Source organism: Solanum stenotomum, chromosome 12, assembly GCF_019186545.1.
Source record: "Solanum stenotomum isolate F172 chromosome 12, ASM1918654v1, whole genome shotgun sequence".
NCBI lineage: Eukaryota > Viridiplantae > Streptophyta > Magnoliopsida > Solanales > Solanaceae > Solanum > Solanum stenotomum.
This window is the reverse complement of record NC_064293.1, coordinates 31,092,191-31,101,519: the sequence shown is the minus strand read 5'-3', so window position 1 is coordinate 31,101,519 and position 9,329 is coordinate 31,092,191.

The following is a 9,329-nucleotide window of genomic DNA, read 5'->3' as shown; positions in this document are numbered from 1 at the left end:
AGATAAATAAAAAGTAATCATGTTAATTAAATAATATTGACATCGGGAGGTCGGTATTTTATATTAAATTATTTTTTAACTTATATAAAACCGTCATTCGGAGGACGATTTATTTAAAGTTAATTGAAAAAATTAATTTATTACATACTATTTAATTTTACCGACATCTGAAAGTCGGTATTATAATTTTTTTTGTTTTTAATTTTACACAAAACCATTTTCCGAAAGAAGATTTAAATAAAATTAAATCAAAATATTTCTCAATTTTGTTTTTTATATGGAGAAATGGGGAAAATTGCATCTGCTAGTGCCGATATTTTTAAAAAAGCGACGGACAACGTCTCTATGTCTGTCGCTTTTTTATAAAAATGTTTGACCAACATTTTGACCAAAAAGCGATAGACTAAGAGACATTGTCCGTCGCTTTCTTAAAATATTTGACCAGATATTTTGACCAAGAAGCGACGAACATAAAGATGTTGTCCGTCGCTAATTTAAAAAATAATTAAACAATAAAAATTAATAAAAAGCGACGGAAGGCGTGACTTTTTTTAAATTAATAAATAATTATTTTTAATAAAAAGCGACGGACTGCGTCACTATCTATATAAAATAATTAATTAGCAAAAAAACGCGAGAAAAAGCGACGGACTAAGCGATGTCGTCCGTCGCTTTTAAAAAAAAAAATTAAAAAAATTTTAATTAAAAAGAGACGGACTAAGAGACGCTGTCCGTCGCTTTTTAAAAATGTTTGACTTGATATTTTGACCAAAAAGCGACGGACTAAGAGATGCCGTCCGTCGCTTTTTTAAAAAACTAATTAATAAAATAAATTAAATTAAAACGACGGACAGTGTGGTTATTGTTTAATTTATAAATAATTATTTTTAATAAAAAGCGACGGACTAAGAGATGCAGTCCGTCGCTTTTTGTAAAATAATTTTAAAAGTAATTATTTTAATTAAAAAGCGACGGACGGCATTTCTTAGTCCGTCGCTTTTTTGGAGCGACGCCGTCCGTCGCTTTTTCTTCCGTCGTTTTTTAGCAATTTTTTAGTAGTGTTTGTAGCTTTTCTTCTTTAAAGAATTAGACTATGTAGGAGTCGTGTCCCAGGTATATGAGTATTATTTCTTTTGATGCCCTCCACATAATGGCTAGTCTTTGTTTTAGGTAGAGATGGTTGATTTCTTTACCAAGGACTTTAATTATGATGGAATAAGTCCAAGGTTTATAGATCCTCTACTTTTCCTCTTCTGTAAGGTATATTCCTTGGATATCATCAGTATCAATTTCGATGCTTCTTTTACTGGTTGGGGTCTCTCCTAGATCCATTGGTTCTTCATGGGTGCTTAATTTTTGCCTTTCAAATTCATGTTTTGAGTACGGTGTCTTGAGCATTTCTTTGAAGGAGGTGAGTGCCTGACTGATGTGTTGTGTGATCCCCTCCTTTGCAATGGTCATCAGTTCATATTTGTCTCCGGAGGATTGAGAATTAGTGTTTTCGAATGTATGTTGTTTTAACACTATGTATTCTTTAGAATATATATGCATATTATAACCATAAAACGTGCAATACACGAAAAATCTTTTTTTGAAAAAATTAGTATAGTTGTAAGTAAGCGTCTAGCTACTCTTGTAAGTCACTGCTTGATTATAAACCTAGCTTCAGTGTGTAGTGTTTATAAAACAAAAAACATCAAACTTCGTGTCAAGATTGACAAAGTATCTTGTATTTGGATATTCTTTTTAAAGAAATGTAAAACTAATTGAATGACGATACGATGAGAACTAAGAATAAAATTGATAGTCCCTTTTCCATTTTTGAATTATTTAACAAACTGCTAGTAATGTTACATGTATCTGACCTATAGTACTGGAATTTATGTAGTTTGCGCATTTAGAAAACAATCCAATCACTTATAGTTGTATCAACAATGCATATTGGCGTGCAAAATTAAGAAGGGTAAAAATCAATATGAAAATAGCTAGGTGAAAAAGAATAGGACGAGAGGGCAAAAAATAAAGCAACACAAAAATTCTTGACAAAAAAAATAAAACAATTAAAGCTCTAGTACTAAGTAATGGTAGCCGAAACTAAATAAGTAATGGTAGGCTAAACTTTATCAAAAGAAATATCCTTTCATGCTCATAGGTCAATCTATTCGACTTTTTCTTGCAAATCCTCTCTTTTCCGCTTTCTAAGGACTGTCAAGTCTGTTTGTTTATGAATCCCTTGTTTATGAATCAGATGTGTGTCAATCACTCAAGGACTGGTCCAACTTTCTGTATAAACAAAACCATCCATGAAAAAGGAAAGTGAATCAATATCATTACAATCAAAAGGCCATATTCGATCCTCACCTATTCTATAAATAATATGTGGTTTATCGTCCCTTCAGTTTTCGAATTGAAGTAGAACTTTACCATAGGAAAAACTATATATGGGCACAATTGAATTAGCCCCATTACTTGGTAATGTGAGTAACTTTGTCCAAGAATCCTGAACGCCATACTCTTTAATTATCCATAGATTGAAAGTGATCTCGTTGTTATTAAAAACACAAAGCATACTTCCCAATACAGATATGCCCATTTCAATAGTCACATCCCAATTATGTTTTTCAGGGGATAAACACACATTTTTTGGTAAGGGTATCTCTTATATGTCTCATTTGAAATATTTAACGACATCATGGATTCCGTATAATAATCAAGCCAGTGAAAGGCTCCATTTTCAAAGGACAAACATTCCTTACCATGTAACATGGAAGCATCGCCCCCAAATCTTTTTGAGGGCGAACAAATTTCTCTCCAGGAACCACTTTTTAGTGCGAGAATTTCATCTAATGCATCACCCTCCTTGTCAATTCTAAAGACTTTATAATTATCGCAAGTTGAGTCATATCCCAATCCATAAGTATATTCCTGTTCTAGCGACGATTCAAAAAGGGAAAGTACTACTGATTCTAACGTGGTGGGGTTCCATAGCAATATCATTGAAGGCTCGTCCCGAGAAAGTCCTGTCCAAATCTTAATGAGAAACAAGGCATCGCAATAGCAATAGACTTTACAACCACTGAATGGTTCAGAAAGACTTGGCCAAAAAACTTTATGTATATCATTAACAAGTAGTCGATTTGGGGATAAAGAAGTGCAATAGAAATTAAAATCCGTTTTACCCGAAGAGGACGCCCCAATAAGCAGGCATGATTGAGATGCTTCTTCTTAAAGTAAGGTTCAGAGAATATGTTAAGATAAGCTGCTGCCTAATTATATGTTGAGTCAGCATGCTTAGTTGTTGATTTGTTAGTTAGTTGTTAGTTAGTTAATTAACTGATTAGTTGAGTAGATTAGTTAGCTAAGTCACAGCGTTACAAGTGTTGTATATAAAGTACAGATTGGCATCTTCGATAAAACAATTTTCTTTTTCCCAAAGTTGATCCACCTTGTGAAGGATGCTCTCATGGAGCTTGTATTAATGGTGGATGTCTAAATTTGACATGGTATCAGAGCGTAGGTAAAGATTCGTCGATAAAATTTCATCTTCGTCTCAATTTTTCTTCATCTCATTTTCTCTGGCATCTGTTGCCAGTGTTGGATTTTTTTCTATAGTTTCTGCTCTTTTCAATTTCCATGGCGATCGATGAATAGTTATCAACTGCTACTTCTAGTAACACAGGAGGTTGTAACTTGATTGATTCGAGCAATCCATTGTATATGCATCTGTCAGATAACCCCGGCGCAACACTCATCCCAGTTCCTTTTGATGAAGGATGATATAGATCGTGGCGACGAAGTGTACTTCGAGCCCTCTCAACGAAGAACAAATTAGGTTTTCTCAATGGTAAATGCAAGAGACCTGAAGTCAATTCCATCCAATTCCGGCAGTGGGAACGATGCGATGACATGGTTACATCGTGGATTCTCAATTCCCTATCCAAGGAAATTTCTGACAGTGTGGAATATGTCAATGATTCTATAGAGTTTTGGAAGGAACTTGAAGATCGATACGATCAGACTAACGGAGCAAAATTGTACCAGATCCAAAAGAAAATCAATGATTTGACTCAAGGTACTCTTGACATCACTGCATATTACACTAAAATGAAGAAATTGTGGGAAGAACTAAATAACCTTTGCATTAAGAGTCACTGCACATGTGTTTGTCTGTATGGAGCAAATGAGAATGTGCACAAGGCTGAGCAGGATCGTCGTCTAATTCAGTTCTTCATGGAGTTAAATGAGGTACACACTGCAGTATGAGGGAGTATTCTTATGTTGAATCCCTTCCCTTCCATGGCCCAAGCCTTCTCAATTCTAATCCAAGATGAAAAACAACGAGAATTCAAGCTAAGAAATGTGATGAATTTGGACTCTGTCTCCCTTAACGCTAGTTCTTCAGGATCCAGAAATTTCAATTGTGGTTCCACTAGCAACACAGGACGCTCGTCTGCTGGGAATTATGTGGACAAATCTAAGTTGTTTTGCAATTTCTGCAAAAGAACAAGACACATAATGCAAAATTGTTATAAACTACACGGATACCCCCAAAGTACTCAAAATGAACATGGCAAACAGAATCCTTCTCCTCAGTATCCCAGAAATCCTAATTCTAACCAACATTTCAATAGAAACAACTAGGCATACAACTCTAATCCCAACTACAATTACAAGTTCAATTCTGGACAACAAGTTGCAGGAAATGTCCATAGTACACCAGTTGACTCAATGCTCAATGAAGGGGTTAATCAAACAAAGGTGGATGCAAATGACAGTGTAAGCTTGTCAAGAGAACAATACCACAATGTTATGACCATGCTTCATCATTTCCAAGTGAACAATGTTGGAGCAATTGCAGATAATCCTGATGTGGGAAATGGTTCTCTGAACTTTGCAGGTAATGTAGTTTGTACATCCTCAATTAATGTCGGTAAGCTTTCATGTAAACATTTTAAATCAAAATCTGATTTATGGATCCTAGATTCAGGGGCATCGAACCACATGACTTTTCACAGATCCTTCATGACAAACATTAGACCTTTGCCATACCATATCTTGATAAGCCTACCAAATGGATACAAAGTAAAAGTGACTAAACTAGGAGATGTAACTTTTACACCCAAGATAACATTGTATAAAGTGTTGTATGTGCCTTCATTCAAATTCAATCTAATCTCCATACATTCCCTCACTGTTCCCTTAAAGAGCATTATAACATTCACTGACACTGCTTGTCTATTGCAGGCCTTTTCAATGAAGAGGCCTCAGGAGATTGGTAAGTGCAGGGATGGACTGTACTTCTTGTGCTCAAGATGTTTCATAGATAGCAGTGCTAGAAGAGCTACCAATGCCTCATGTTTTTCCATTTCTAATTCTGTAATGAATAATCATGCATCCTCTTCTCATTCATGTCTTTTATATTCCCCTATAACTAGCTCCATTTCATGTAATAATAATGAACACATTGTCCTGAATTCAGTTTTATATCCTAGAAATAATGCAGATTTGTTGTGGCACAACATGCTTGGTCATCTACCTTTTGCAAAAATAAGAACCATAGATTCTATACCAGTAAATTTTAAAACCAAACAACCATTTCTTTGTCCAGTTTGTCCCATGTCTAGGCAGACCAGATTACCCTTTTCCAAAAGCACTACTCAATCCACAAGGTTGTTTGAACTTCTGCATGTGGATCTTTGGGGGCCCTACCACACTCCCACACATGATAACCACAAATATTTCATCACAATGGTGGATGATTACAATAGATCCACGTGGACACATCTTTTGAGTTGCAAGAGCAATGCTCTCCAAGTGACCAAGGCTTTTATTTCCATGGTTGAAACCCAATTTGACACATCTCTGAAAACCATTAGGTCAGACAATGGCTTATAATTCATAAACAATGAAGCCACTATTTACTTCCAATTCAAAGGCATAATTCATCAAAAGTCCTGCCCATACACACTACAATAAAATGGTGTAGTTGAAAGAAAACACAAGTATCTATTAGAAACAGCCAGAGCTTTGATGTTCCAGTCCCACCTACCTCAAAAATATTGGGGAGAGTGCATCCTAACATCCACTCACATAATAAACAGGTTACCTTCTAACTACTTACATGGAAAATGTCCTTTTGAGGTCCTATACCAAAGAAAACCCCTATATTCAGCTCTAAAGAGCTTTGGATGCCTTTGTTATTCCACTATACCCAAAGTTCACAGGGCCAAATTCGAACCTAGAACAACACCTCACATCTTTGTAGGGTACCCATTTGGAACAAAAGGATACAAAGTATTGAGCCTAGTCACCAGGAAGATTCATGTTTCTAGAGATGTGGTATTTCATGAGACTGTTTTTCCATTTACATATGCACCCAAAGGTGCCTCATTTGATTCTGTTTCCAAATCTTTACATTGCATTTCTCCTGGTCCTCTTACTCATCTTACTCATCATTTTGATTGTGAAGATACCTATGTACCTCTACCTTATTCAAATGACCATGAAAGTGTAAGTGTTATGGATACTAGCTCACTACTTGATACTACTTTACCACCTGATGTCAATGATCCCATAACTCACACTGTTGATGAACCCGCTCTTCCAAGAAAGTCAAATAAGACTCATAAAGCACCTGCATATTTAAATGATTATCATTGACCTACTATTACACCTAAACAACACACCTCTTCCCTGTCCTTACATGCCTTGTTCTCCAACCATCACCATATTACCCCTGATGCTATCTCTCCTGACAGTCAGTTTTTGTTACAAAGTGTATGTCATGATAGTGAACCAATGTCATATGAGGAAGCAACCATTAATCTTGCTTGGCAAGCAGCCATGACTCAGGAATTTGAGGCACTACATGCTAATCACACTTGGAATTTATTGCCACTACCTTTGGGTAAGAGAGCCATAGGTTGTAAGTGGGTATACAAGGTGAAGCATAAGGTAGATGAAAGTATTGAAAGGTTTAAAGCTAGGTTAGTTGTCAAAGGTTATACTCAACAAGAAGGAATTGATTATGTGGAAACCTTCTCACCAGTTGTCAAAATGACAACAGTGAGATCCTTGATTGCCACTGCTGTAAAAAGAGGCTGGAGTATTTATCAACTTGATGTCAACAATGCCTTTCTCCATGGTGACTTAGATGAGAAGGTCTATATGGAAACACCTCCTGGTCTAATGGTTAATACACCAGGTCTGGTTTGCAAGCTGAACAAATCACTCTATGGCCTCAAACAAACTAGTAGACAGTGGTATGAAAAAGTGACTGCTGCCTTGTACTCTAGAGGATATACTCATTCAGTTAATGACTACTCCTTGTTCTACAAAAATTCCAACAAATCAACTGTGTATGTGGATGATGTTATACTCACAGGTACTGATTCTGCAGAAATAGATTCATTAAAGAAGTTCTTACATGACCAATTCAAAATCAAGGACTTGGGAAGGTTGCATTACTTCTTAGGCCTTGAGGTTTTGTACAAATCTGATGGAGTTCTGATTTCACAAAGAAAGTTTGCTCTAGATCTTTTGAAAGAGTTTGATTGCTTGCATTGCCCCTGTTCTCCTTCTCCTCTTGATCCCACTGTGAAGTTGAAGGCCAAGGAAGGGACAGTTCTTTCAGATCCTACTTTTTATAGAAAATTGGTGGGGAAGCTGAATTTTCTCACCAATACAAAGTTGGATATATCCTATGCAGTACAACATTTAAGTCAGTTCCTACAAGATCCCAGAGAACCTAATTTACATGCAATTTTTCATTTACTAAGATACATTAAAAGAGATCCCACACTTGAGATCTTCATGTCTAACAGTCATGACTGCATAGTAAGAGCCTTTTGTGACTCTGACTGGGCAGCATGCCCAGATTCTAGGAGATCAGTTTCAGGGTACATCGTTTTACTGGGAAACACTCCAATCAGCTGGAAATCCAAGAAACAAGAGAATGTATCATTATCTTCAGCTGAAGCAAAGTACATATCTTTGAGAAAGGTCGTTGGTGAACTAGTGCGGTTGAATAGACTCTTTAAAGAACTAGCAGTGCCAACCTCTACACCTTATGCAGTATTTTGTGACAGCCAGTCAGCCCTTTATATTGCCAGAAACCCAGTGTTTCATGAAAGAACTAAACATATAGAAGTGGACTGTCACTTTGTGAGGAACAAGCTACATGATGGCCTCATGACCCTGCATCATGTCACTACTTCAAAACAACTCGCAAACATCTTAACCAAAAGCATTGACATGAATTAAACATTCAACTATTCTTGGCAAGTTGGATGTAAAGAGCACACTTCCAACTTGAGAGGGGGTGTTAAGATAAGTTGCTGCCTAATTATATGCTGAGTCAGCATGCTTAGTTGTTGATTTGTTAGTTAGTTGTTAGTTTGTTAATTAACTAATTAGTTGAGTAGATTAGTTAGCTAAGTCACAACGTTACAAGTGTTGTATATAAAGTACAAATTGGCATCTTCAATAAAACAGATTTCTTTTTCCCCAAGTTGATCCACCTTGTGAAGGATGCTCTCATGGAGCTTGTATCAATGGTGGATGTCTAAATTTGACAGAATAATGTCTTCCAAGATTTCGAAACACATTTAAAACGAAAAAGAGACTTAACATGAAGTTTGGTGAGAATGTCCATAAGTATTTCTTCCTCTGGAATGTGAGTTCCCATTGCCATACTCACGAAGACTAAAAGAGAATATGATTTAATGCTTTTTTTTTGTTTCCCACCTGGTGTCCGGAGCCTACATTGAAGCTCCGACTAAATCCGGATCGCGTGTTAATCTATTTATAACTTGGTACATATAAACCTAAAAGGATTGAAGTTCAAGAAAAGTATCTCCTTTAGACAAAACAGTCTTTTCACTCTTTCTTAAAAAATATAAAATTACTGTAATTTTCTTTCATATTTAAAGAGATAATATCTCATATGGTTACTCAATTTTGAATAGTTCACTTAGAAAGTCACTCAACTTTGTTTTTTAACTCAAAAGTCACTCAACTATTGATGTTTCACTTAGAAAGTCACCCAACAATTTATATTTCACTTAGAAAGTCACTTAATCAATTTAAATATTCTTTTCATTAAATTTTGTAAAAATACGAAAAATAATTAAATTATTTAAAAAAATAAATAAGATACTTATTTTAATTATTGTTTTTTTACTACCTTTTCATTAAAAAAAATAGTAGAAGATCGTTACTGCCCCTTTTTTTTAATTATACTTCTTATCAATTCCAATTTTTCTTTTTGGTAATCTTTTAACAATTTATTTCTAGTTTTATAATTACTAGAAGCGAAAAGCTGTTTTTTT